Genomic DNA, 13,087 nt, shown 5'->3' on the forward strand with positions numbered 1-13,087 from the left:
TAAATCCGTGAGCCCTTCTTCCAAAAACCTCTGTAGTTCCACTACAAGTGCCTAAGGTGTAAGGGTGAACCTCTCCTTTTGTGCAAAATAGATCGAACAGTTCGGATCGTGCAAGCGATCGATTGCTTTGATCGTCTAAGATAGCATACACCCTTAAAGTCTTTTCTGGCTGATCCTTGTGATGAATATTCACTAGGCATATTTTAGCGCAAGATTTGTCACAGTGGTCTTCCCCACAGACTTCAGTGCACGAAGAAAATACCATGGTGGAATTAGGTACGTGATCTGTACTCTTCCCGCTGTGGTTCTGCCCAGGAGGAAGGTCTGCATGTTGTGAAGGATTGGACTCAAGGGGATGGAGTGCTTGCACATGGTCCTCGGAACCGCACTCTATGCACTTGATAGGAGTTTTACATTCCTTGGCAAAGTGATCGGTGGAAGCACAGCATCTATAACATACCCCAAAAGTCTTTAGGAGTTCCTTTCGTTCTTGTAGGGGCTTCTTTCTGAAACCGATACATTTTTTGAGGGGATGAGGCTTCTTGTGGATGGGACATAATCGGTTTGGGTTTTCGATCTTGCCGCTTTTGTTTGGGGCGGGAGTGGGAATAATGTCTGTCTTCCTAACAGACACGGGACCTCTGCGGTTCCTGTAGCTAGTATGTAGGTTGTCACCTTTAGGTGAGGGAGTATTGAACTCGCTGAATGCAAAACTAGGATCGTTCTTGGTGTCAGCAATGTTCCTGACGAAATTGCAGAAGTAGGAGAACGGGGGAAAGGAAACCTTGTTTTCCCGTTTGTATGATGACCCAACTTGGATCCACTTTTCTTGTAGGCCATGCGGAAGCTTGCAAACGATAGGGTTAACTCCTCGAGCAGTGTCCAGGTAACTGAGGCCAGGTAGCTTAGGGTCAGTTTTGGCAAGCTGGACTTCGAGAAGAAGGTCGCTGAGTCTCTGGAACTCTATATTGTCCTTACCAGATATCCTTGGGAAATTTTCCAATCGTTTGAGCAATGCATTCTCTATGGCTTCAGGACTACCGTAAGTCTGTTCTAGACGCTCCCATGCTGCGGTGAGACCTGCAGTTGGATTGTCGATGTAAACTGACCTGAGGCTCTTGACACGTTCTGTTGACTGTGGGCCAAGCAACCCGATCAGCAGATCCAGCTCATGATCGGCAGTAAAACCGATACCGCCTAATGTAGTTTTGAAAGCGGCTTTCCAGCTTCTATAATTTTCAGGATGGTCGTCGAAGTTTACTAGGCCTGACTTGGCGAGCTCATGTCGAAGTAAGTACTTTACTACCTCTGTTGTATCGGTTGCCTCTGACTTTACATAGGAGGTTGCTGGTTGATTGTTGTGGATTGCATTGTTTATGGTATCGTTGCAAAGAGACGTGGGAAGATATGGTGCAGCAAGGGCATTCAGCTGAATTGTTGGGTGAAGGTCTGGAACAGTACTGTTAGCAGGAGGCTGGCGACTTGCTTGCGGATAAGTGTGCCGTTTTGTGACATATGCGGGATCAGCATGACAGTCGGGAGCTGCACTGGGGTGGGTTTGCATGTAGGAAGTGGCTGGAACAGCTTTTACCTGATGATGTGGTGAAGTCCTTGCGTTGCCGTGAAACGTGGAGGTAATCGAGTGTTCACTGCTGTGGTTTAGAACATAGTTCTTAGTGCGTTCAAAAGGATCTTCTACATCTGCCTTGACGCTGACCCTTTCGCTAGCGTTTTCATCTGCACCGATAGCTTGTTCCAAAACCTTTAGTTTTGCTGCAGCTGCCTCGTAGTTGCTCTGTTCCTTTAAAGCTTCAATTGCTGCCCTTTGACGTGCCGTTTGAGCTTCTATTGCTGCCTTTTGATGCGCTGCCTCGGTTTCCATTTCTGCTCTCTTTTTTGCATATGCGGCCCGTACCTTGATAGCCTCTGCTTCGGCGCGGGCATTTATTAGCTGTTCACTAAGCGTTGAGTGCCTTGAACTTCGGGATCTAGAGGAACCTTTAGAACGTCTGGTGGATACAGATTTGTGAGATACAGTGTCCCGTGGCAGCATTAATTTTGCTTCTGCCTTTGCTTTAGTTCGCTGGATAAAGCTTTCTCTTTCCTCATTAAGAAGCTGGGCATTGTTAAGTTGCTCTAAGGACTCCTCAGTGTTGATGCTTTGCAGAATAGTTTTATATTTGTTGCTTGTAGTCTGGTACAGTTCGTATGAAGCAGAGAGATGCTTTATGGCGCCCTCTAGTTGCAGTACCTCATGGCTGGGACATGAAATCACATCAATGTGGGTGAGGATTTTATCCCAAATCTGCTTCAAACTGGTTGCTAGTTCAGTTCTCATGGATTCATAGTTCTCTTTAACCTTCCAAGTGGGTTTGACAGAGCGTTTGGTCAATGCAGTGAACTCTGGGTCCTCATCCTGGCTTTCTCTGTGTGGTGCATGCTGTGGTGTTTCATCACACACTGAGCCCTTTCCACTCATGATAGCCTGCAGTACACAGGCTTGACTGTAGCAGTGAAGAGTGTCTGTATACTGTGAGGAGCTGTAACAAGCTGTGCTGGGGTTGTATGCAGAATTCTCATGCAATACACACGGTTACACTTCACTATGATCTGTCCTGTGACGCAGTTATCTCTGTGCAGGCTGCTGGATACGTTCTTTTACTATTCTGAATCGGCTACAAAGGCTATGAATGTGGTTTTCAGTAGCACATGGAGCTCATTGCCCTGAAGAGATTATTCATCCCAAATCACCTTTCCAGATAGCTTACTCAGTCACAACTCACATGAAAGAAGATCTGGCGATGTTTATTCGTCGTATGATCCGTAGAATGCAAGTTACAACAGGTAAAAGAACGATTCTTCCATGCAGGTATAGAGAATAGACACAGGTCAGATGAATTACAGCATTAAAATGACTGATACAGCAAAGAGGGGGAGGAGACTGAGCAGCATGCAACTAAGGAATGCCACAAGAGACAAACTAGATAGGCATTAAAGAGACAGTACATAATAAAAATAATATCATGTAACATGACAGCAACCAAAAGTGTCCCTTTATGTCAAAAATAGTTTTAGATCAGCTAAAAAACAGCGATAATAAATTATAATCACTTGCAGAATTGTCCGATAGCGATTTGTGGGGAAATTCGTCATAAAAAAATAATAATAATGACAGCGACAATTCTGCAACTGAGCAAATTTCAGTGATTTTGATTTGATTACATTATTGAATAATTTTTATTATAATTATATTATTATTTGTTGTAATTATTTATAATTATTTATTATATTATAATTTATAATTTTGTTTTTAAAAAAAATTTCATACCCGGGATGCCTATTAGAATCTTGTTTGGTCAGATTTAAGTGAGTTATTTCTAAAAATTACAGGCCTACAGTATAAAACGCCAAATTTCCTTGCAAATAATGGTACCGCTTTCAGCATGTTTTTTCTGAAAGAATCATACCGCCAGGGAGGTTAATGAATTATGTAATGGAAAGCACAATGTCCTCTGAATGGGTAGTCTCTACCCATGGACTACAGAATTTCTGGGAAAGCCCAGTCGGGAAGCCTGCTCGTTCACGACGCAGGACTTTCGAGGGCTCAGGTAAGTAAATATTGGATGTTTTTTTCATATAATGCATTAAGGTGAAAAACATGAACCTTTACAACCCCCTTAGGGGTATAGTTGGTGGCTGATATAGCTTGATGGTGATGTATCCATAGGTGGGGTGGTTGGAAAAGAAAGGGGTATTAAGGGTCAAAAAGAAAGGCAGCCATCCTTCAGAGTGTGTCCAGAACTCTACAAGACATGTAAGGAAAAAACAGGAAGGGGGTGGTGCCCACCTGAGTGTAGTATTAAAATGATGAATTTAATAGGATAAGATTAAAAACACTTACAAGATGATAGAAGATGCATGCTCGTCAAAGTAAAGTGATCTATGAAATAAACTTAGTTAGTAATAAACTTACCAGTATGATCCTTTCCCACTGGTGTTCCATCTTGGATGATATCTCCCAAGCTGGTTGCTGAATGCAAACAAACCATATTTAGTCAATATCATCCGTTTTAATGCCCACCCACCAACTTGTTACTAGTGTGAAACAACCCAGTGGGCAGGAAGTAATTCATTTAGTGGTGGTAATAATTTCTAATGAATTCTGGCTGCAGCTATGGTTGGGTCCACTGGCCATTTAGTTTAGAGTCCAAGTCGTCCATGCTGGCTACCCAGCAACCCAATTAAATGTTTTTAATGTATAGTTCTAAGATTTAAAGCAAACAGGATATTTTCATAGGGAGTAATCTGCAGTGAAGGCATGTTACCACATTTCAGCAATGGAAACCTATTCTCTCTTTAAACTGCAATTACAAATAATGTCACAGAAACACATTTCGGTTTTGTGTTCAGTAGACTCACATTTTAGCACCATGTGAATGTTTGCGATTGGAGGAATTGTGCTAGCTGTGTGCACAGCCCCCTCTGCAGAGCAGTAACAGTAACTAACAGGACACACAGATGTTGAGGTTTACAATGTGCTTTGCATATAATGGGCCAAATCCACAGCCAGCGGCGCAAAATAAGTTTTTTCAAACTTATGTCATTTAAGTTACGGCGCCCTAAGTTGGTGTCGTAATTGCCGTATCCACAGCGCATTTGCGCACAAAATTGCGCCTGCCGTAACCTAAATTCGGAGGCGTAAGGCGGGGTTATGGCAAGTGGGAAGGAAGTGGGCGTGCTTCATTGTAATGAGCCGTGACCCCATGCAAATGAAGGTCCGGCCGTACTGCGCATGCGCGCAGGAATCTGCTGCTCACTGCGCATGTGCAGAACTTTGCTTGGCGCAATCAGTGAGATAGGTAAAAGGCCAAGTGTACTTAGTTTGAGGATCGCCCTGTGCTTAACTAGCTCCAGTCAAACACACTTCATTTGCAAAAGTATTTCCCTGTGTTCCCTTCCATGGGCAATTTGCTTCTGCTCTTAGTTTGTCAGTGTTTGTTGGTAAGTTGTGTTTGATAGAGAAGTGTTGGAGGAGTAGTAGATAGTAGTTGTTGTTTGTTTGTGATAAGTGTAATTTTTGTTTGATTGTTTCTGCTAATTTTTTTGTTTGTTTTTTTTCTGCTTGGATTTTGTGTTTGGTTTTTGTGTGTTTGTATTTGACTTTGTAGTAGCTGTCTGCGTCTGTGTGTATTTTTGTGTATTTGTTTGGTGTGTATTTTTGTGTGTTTGTATTTGACTTTGTAGTAGCTGTCTGCTTGTGTGTGTATTTTTGTGTGTTTGTCCTGTTTGGCTTCTTGTTGCTGGGTGGTGTCTGTGATGGCTCCCAAACGCAGGAAGCTGAATTTTTCCCATGTTGAAAAGCAAATCCTTGCCAGGTATATCATCCAATATGGAAGATATTTACATGGGCCTGATAGCCGGAACACCTCCCCGGCCCAAAGAAAGAGGATCTATGCCAAAATAACAGATCACATAAATGCGGCGGGGGGAGGGGAGACGAGGACCCCCGCTGGCATTAAGAAAAAGATCAATGATCTGAGGAGCGTGGTCCGCAATAAGGTGGCCAAGCTCACTGCGCATAGGAGGGGCACTGGAGGAGGGGGACCATGCCCCATCCGGCTGACTGAGGAGGAATGGGCAGTGGCCCGGTGTTTCGAGCCAGAGCAGGTGGTGGGCCTGCCTGGTTATCAGTCTGATGTTCCTGTGAGGCCAGGTAAGGTTTTTTGTTTTTTTATTTGGTGATTAGCATGTGTGGGTGGGGGAAGGGAACATGTGCCAAGTGTGTGGATCCTCAAACCTGTGATTGTTTGGTGTCTTCCACAGATGACCAGGAGATTGCTGGGCCATCAGGCCAGGCTGCTGCACCACCCCAAAGACAGGAGGCTGCTGAGGAGTCCCCAGGGGAGGGGAGTGGCCAAACCTCCCCTCATGAGGAGGCTGAGGGGGAGGAGGATGAGGGGGAGGAGGATGAGGGGGAGGAGGAAGAAGATCTCCAGATTGGCCGGGAAATCATTATTGCCACAGATCTGATGACATTTGACGATACCCTTGAGGCTAGCCTTGAGGCTCCCCTTGAGGCTACCCCAGAGGCTCCCCTTGAGGCTACCCCAGAGGATCCCCCAGAGGCTACCCCAGAGGCTGGCACCAGTCAGGCCACCATCAGGGGTAGCCCCTCCCACTCCTCCCACAACATGCCGCAACCCACAAGGGTCACTCTATCCCCTCCTACCTGGCCACAAGCCTCAGGGGCAGGCAGGATGGCGACCCAGGACACCAGGGTGGGGTCTGAGCATATGCCGGCCAGTCTGCTGAGGGACAATGCCAAGCAGACCCGCAGTCTGGGTGACATCAAAAAAAACTATGGCCAAGATGGAGCACAGCCTGGATGTAATGAGGGAGTCACTCAGTGATGTGGCCACCAATTCATTGGGTGTCATCACCTGTTTGTGGTCCCTGCATACCGCCACAACAGGCGTGGGCCAGGAGGTGACTGCCCTCACCCGGGCTGTGCAGGACAACACCCGGGCTGTGCAGGAGAACACACGGGCTGGCCAGGCCAATACGGCTGCCATCACTGACTGCCTGACCAGGATAGCAGTGGCCTTGGAGGGCAGGCCAGCCGGAGGTCAGACACCAGGGGAGGCTCCTCCCTCCCCTGCTCCCCCCCAATGAAGATACTCCCTCCCCTGCTCCCCCCCCAATGAAGATACTCCCTCCCCTGCTCCCCCCCCCGTGAAGATCCTCCAGGTGCCCGTGGCCGTGCCTGTGGCCGTGCCCGTGCCCCTGCCCGTGGGCAGCCTAGACGGAGCACTCGCCGCCGGACTTAAATACCAGGGGTACTTTTTTTTTTTTTTGGTTTTAAAATTTTGGTTATTATACTGTACTTATGATTTGGTTTATGTGTGTGAATGATGTGTGAATGTGGGGGGGTGGCATTCCTGACAAAATAAGGGTGTCACCCTCAGTTTTGGTGGAGAAGGGATCCCTAGGACCAGGGAGAAGTCATCCTAGGTTCCTGAATGGTGTATGAATGCACATTGACATAATTGGAGCCGTGGCGGGGCGTTACTGCTCCCAAGTACCAAAGGGGGGGGTACTTGGATCTAATCCAATTCGATGTGCATGTGATGTGTTTGTGCTAGGGACCACAGTGGTGTGCATTCATGCATTCTCATTGTGACATAAATCATGTGCGTTTCCAGAGACAAAAACATTCTCAATGTGTCATTAAACATGTGCGTTTACTGTGCAAAGCAACATTCTCATTGTCACATAATTCATGTGCGTTTGCAGTGAAAACAAATAATATCATTGTCACATAATTCATGTGCGTTTGCAGTGAAAACAAATAATATCATTGTGACATGATTTCTGGCCATTTACTGAGAAAAGATGCCTTCTGCGAGGCGTCTCCTGGCTACTGTGCCCTCAGTAGACCGGGTAGAGTGGGCTAGGGGGGGATTGCCTGGGTGGGGGGTCAGGTCAGCACGTAAGTTAATCTCCAGTCCCCTTCTCATTGCAAAGTTATGAAGAATGCAACAAGCCCCTATTATTTGGCATACAAAGTCTGGGGAATACAGCAGTGTACCCCCAGTCTTGTCCAGGCATCTGAAGCGGGACTTCAGCAGGCCAAATGTACGCTCCACTACTGCCCGGGTGCGAATATGAGCCTCGTTGTAGCGTTGCTCTCCTGGGGTTTGGGGGTTCCTGAATGGGGTCATCATGTGAGGTCCCAGGGCATATCCAGAGTCACCTGGAAGGGAAAAGACAGGAGGATATTAGTCATGCATGTGCCCCATGTGATGTCTGCATCATGGGGGGGACAGTCATACCTGACACACATGTCACTCACCAACCAGCCAGCTGTCTCCATACACGTTCTGCTCCAATTCACGTGATATGTTGGTCTGCCTAAAGATGTAGCTGTCATGGCACGAACCTGGAAATTTGGCACAGACATGCCAGATGAGGCCATGGGCATCCACGATTACCTGGACATTGATGGAATGCCAGTTTTTGCGATTCCTGAACAGGTGCTCTGTATCATGGGGGGGCTGTAGTGCCACATGGGTACAGTCAATGGCCCCGATGGTCCGTGGGAATCGGGCAATCTGATAGAAGTCGGCCATGCTCTTCATTCGCTGGTCCTCCTGGGTGGGCTTTTCAAATTGACTGCCCATGCGTCTCAGTATTGCAGGGACAACCTGGTGCACACACCTGAGAAGAGGGGGGAAAAAAGGGGGTAACCAAAAGGACCCCGGGGCTTTTGAACGGTGCAAATAGATAATCAGACAAAATTTGATTATAAAATTAGAAAATATAATTTATTACACAAATAATTAGTATGCCATAAATACGATAAATTTGAAATACATCTCGATTAAATACGTGATATCAAGACGAAGCATTGTTTAAGTCAGCTCTACATGTTTCACTCCGACGAGTTTCTTCAGGAGCTTTCAGACATACAATGCTAAATATCAGAAGGAAAAACAACAAGACATATAATTAAATGACTGTTGAAAACAATCATTTATATATCAACATTTTGGTAAATAATGTCAAAAAAGGGAAAAGAAAAATATTGATCATGAATACATCAGTTATTGTAGATAATGCATGCTCAAGGATCTCAACTACATATAAACAGGGGCCAAAAGTAAAAACAATAATATTTACTTACCAAAAAGGTAAAACAGCAAAAGACAGCAGACCATACAGGAAGGAACCAGAGTCCTCAGGGAAAACAGAATAGTTCAGGAGAACCACAGCAGGATTTTAAGCCATTAATAGAATTAATCTGAAAAATCAGGAAAGCACATGTGGAAAACCATATGCAAACTACTCTCAGTTGTATTATGCAACAGTGGGTAAAAGGAAATATACACTCCAAAAACTTGTTATAATGAACAATATATGTAATATATATACCTGTCAATAGTAAGCAAAAATGCCTATTGTCAGTGGAGACAGTCTAATGTTTGCCATAGATATGGATTGAAAGAGGATAAAGGGGAAGGAAGACACTCTCACAGCCCCTCAAATGACCTGATCAAAAAGCGGCATCCGCTCTGTTAAGAAAAAAGGGGAGAAATAAAAAAGTATATTATAAATAAATAGGGATAGTTCAGTGCCAAAAGATGCACAGAACAAACAAATCCCTAATGCTCACAGTGTGTAAGCACAAAGCCAAAAAAGCTTGTAAGGTAAATACCTGATTAGGACAAAGTCCAAAGATGAAAAGGCAGAGCCACCTAGATAGCTGTGCATACAGCAGCCTTTCCTTGCATTAATTAGGTCTGGTCTCAGCTGGAGCGCCTAACACAGCGCTTGGGCTTTAAATCTGCCACCACGGAGATGATTGACCAATCAAAGCGCCGCGGTGCAGACACGTGACCTGGGCGTCAGCAGAAGGAAAACAATCCACCCAGCTGACAAGCTCAGCTGATCCCAATGTAGCCAAAAGTAATGACAGCACACATGAGACCAAGGAAAAGGTCTCTGTGGGCGGTCCAAAAACGATCGGCGCCATTTTGGAGGCTGGAAAGGTTTCCAGTACAAGATAGCTGGAAGGCAAATGGAATAGACAGCGCAGAAGCGCTGAAAAAACACACAAAAATAAAGCTGGGAATGGATGTGCTGGCGTAATTGGTCTAAAAGAAAGGGACCTGAGGGGAGACAATAATGAAAGGGGAGTGATAAACCCTCTTAACCCCTGCAGCTCCCTACGTGTCCGTATGGCTCTCCTGAATCCGTCCTGCGCCCAGAGGCATGAGGGAAAAACATTCCTTGGTGTGCCGTCATTATGAATAGAAGTAATACAATGAAAATAAAAATAAATATAAATAATAAAACAGTATGATATATTGTTACTACTTGAAAGTAGAAAAAGCAAGTTGTTTTGACATATAGTGTTCTTAATTAATATTTGTAAATAGCACTCTGTTTTATGAGATCCATGAGCAAGCAGGTCCAACAATCATTAAACACAAAGTTTTATTTGGAGAGACAATCCATACATAATTGCATAAGAAGTTACAGTATGATAAACATACAGTGATTATTACATCTGGAAATATCCTAATTGATTTTTGGATTTCAATAAAGAGAAAAAGAAGAAAAACAGAAAACAAAAAACAAAATAAATAAAATGAAAATAAAATAAAAATAAATATAAAAATAAAAATAAAAATAAAATGAAGAAAAAAAAAATTAATTGTAATTAATAAGTAAATGAGAAATAAATAAAAAGGAAATGAAATTGATATAGAAGATACATATGAGTATCAATATACAATGATGTTGATAAATATTGCTATGAAATCAGAAACATATATATATATGTGATATATGAATTATGAATTTTAACAATAATGATATAATAGAAGTGAAAATGAAAGACAGCCCTATAAGAAAGGCTTGAAGCTCAAAGCTTCATTTAACCCTGGAGCAATCAAAGCGGACAAGGAGTAAATCCACTTTACCTCCCTTTGGAGCAGTATTTTATCATAGTCGCCCCCTCTCTCACCGGGGGTGATGTATTCCAAGGCAGAGAATTTCATTTTATGACTGTTGAATTGGTGGTGAATGCCTGAGTGGCGGCTTATCGGGGTTTCCATCTTTTTCTTAGCAATCAAGGTAACATGGTCCCTGATCCTATGAAAAAGATGGAAACCCCGATAAGCCGCCACTCAGGCATTCACCACCAATTCAACAGTCATAAAATGAAATTCTCTGCCTTGGAATACATCACCCCCGGTGAGAGAGGGGGCGACTATGATAAAATACTGCTCCAAAGGGAGGTAAAGTGGATTTACTCCTTGTCCGCTTTGATTGCTCCAGGGTTAAATGAAGCTTTGAGCTTCAAGCCTTTCTTATAGGGCTGTCTTTCATTTTCACTTCTATTATATCATTATTGTTAAAATTCATAATTCATATATCACATATATATATATGTTTCTGATTTCATAGCAATATTTATCAACATCATTGTATATTGATACTCATATGTATCTTCTATATCAATTTCATTTCCTTTTTATTTATTTCTCATTTACTTATTAATTACAATTAATTTTTTTTTTCTTCATTTTATTTTTATTTTTATTTTTATATTTATTTTTATTTTATTTTCATTTTATTTATTTTGTTTTTTGTTTTCTGTTTTTCTTCATTTTCTCTTTATTGAAATCCAAAAATCAATTAGGATATTTCCAGATGTAATAATCACTGTATGTTTATCATACTGTAACTTCTTATGCAATTATGTATGGATTGTCTCTCCAAATAAAACTTTGTGTTTAATGATTGTTGGACCTGCTTGCTCATGGATCTCATAAAACAGAGTGCTATTTACAAATATTAATTAAGAACACTATATGTCAAAACAACTTGCTTTTTCTACTTTCAAGTAGTAACAATATATCATACTGTTTTATTATTTATATTTATTTTTATTTTCATTGTATTACTTATATTCATAATGACGGCACACCAAGGAATGTTTTTCCCTCATGCCTCTGGGCGCAGGACGGATTCAGGAGAGCCATACGGACACGTAGGGAGCTGCAGGGGTTAAGAGGGTTTATCACTCCCCTTTCATTATTGTCTCCCCTCAGGTCCCTTTCTTTCAGACCAATTACGCCAGCACATCCATTCCCAGCTTTATTTTTGTGTGTTTTTTCAGCGCTTCTGCGCTGTCTATTCCATTTGCCTTCCAGCTATCTTGTACTGGAAACCTTTCCAGCCTCCAAAATGGCGCCGATCGTTTTTGGACCGCCCACAGAGACCTTTTCCTTGGTCTCATGTGTGCTGTCATTACTTTTGGCTACATTGGGATCAGCTGAGCTTGTCAGCTGGGTGGATTGTTTTCCTTCTGCTGACGCCCAGGTCACGTGTCTGCACCGCGGCGCTTTGATTGGTCAATCATCGCCGTGGTGGCAGATTTAAAGCCCAAGCGCTGTGTTAGGCGCTCCAGCTGAGACCAGACCTAATTAATGCAAGGAAAGGCTGCTGTATGCACAGCTATCTAGGTGGCTCTGCCTTTTCATCTTTGGACTTTGTCCTAATCAGGTATTTACCTTACAAGCTTTTTTGGCTTTGTGCTTACACACTGTGAGCATTAGGGATTTGTTTGTTCTGTGCATCTTTTGGCACTGAACTATCCCTATTTATTTATAATATACTTTTTTATTTCTCCCCTTTTTTCTTAACAGAGCGGATGCCGCTTTTTGATCAGGTCATTTGAGGGGCTGTGAGAGTGTCTTCCTTCCCCTTTATCCTCTTTCAATCCATATCTATGGCAAACATTAGACTGTCTCTACTGACAATAGGCATTTTTGCTTACTATTGACAGGTATATATATTACATATATTGTTCATTATAACAAGTTTTTGGAGTGTATATTTCCTTTTACCCACTGTTGCATAATACAACTGAGAGTAGTTTGCATATGGTTTTCCACATGTGCTTTCCTGATTTTTCAGATTAATTCTATTAATGGCTTAAAATCCTGCTGTGGTTCTCCTGAACTATTCTGTTTTCCCTGAGGACTCTGGTTCCTTCCTGTATGGTCTGCTGTCTTTTGCTGTTTTACCTTTTTGGTAAGTAAATATTATTGTTTTTACTTTTGGCCCCTGTTTATATGTAGTTGAGATCCTTGAGCATGCATTATCTACAATAACTGATGTATTCATGATCAATATTTTTCTTTTCCCTTTTTTGACATTATTTACCAAAATGTATTGATATATAAATGATTGTTTTCAACAGTCATTTAATTATATGTCTTGTTGTTTTTCCTTCTGATATTTAGCATTGTATGTCTGAAAGCTCCTGAAGAAACTCGTCGGAGTGAAACATGTAGAGCTGACTTAAACAATGCTTCGTCTTGATATCACGTATTTAATCGAGATGTATTTCAAATTTATCGTATTTATGGCATACTAATTATTTGTGTAATAAATTATATTTTCTAATTTTATAATCAAATTTTGTCTGATTATCTATTTGCACCGTTCAAAAGCCCCGGGGTCCTTTTGGTTACCCCCTTTTTTCCCCCCTCTTCTCATTTTTTCTTATCATTGG

At 42.6% G+C, this 13,087-nt stretch overlaps 2 long non-coding RNA genes across 2 annotated transcripts; one reads left to right on the forward strand and one right to left on the reverse strand.

Annotated features, from left to right (window-relative positions):
- Positions 1–8,433: 8,433 nt before the first annotated feature.
- On the reverse strand, positions 8,434–9,341 carry LOC120942663. The gene is made up of 4 exons (XR_005750228.1): positions 9,215–9,341; positions 8,932–9,071; positions 8,684–8,800; positions 8,434–8,473 (listed from the first exon to the last, which is right to left on the reverse strand). It is a non-coding gene; the product is annotated as an uncharacterized LOC120942663 (long non-coding RNA).
- A 2,971-nt stretch (positions 9,342–12,312) lies between these two features.
- LOC120942664 lies at positions 12,313–12,855 on the forward strand. Its single transcript, XR_005750229.1, has 3 exons — positions 12,313–12,355; positions 12,487–12,603; positions 12,816–12,855. It is a non-coding gene; the product is annotated as an uncharacterized LOC120942664 (long non-coding RNA).
- Positions 12,856–13,087: the final 232 nt, after the last annotated feature.

The sequence above is a fragment of the Rana temporaria genome, chromosome 6 (assembly GCF_905171775.1).
Source record: "Rana temporaria chromosome 6, aRanTem1.1, whole genome shotgun sequence".
Lineage (NCBI taxonomy): Eukaryota > Metazoa > Chordata > Amphibia > Anura > Ranidae > Rana > Rana temporaria.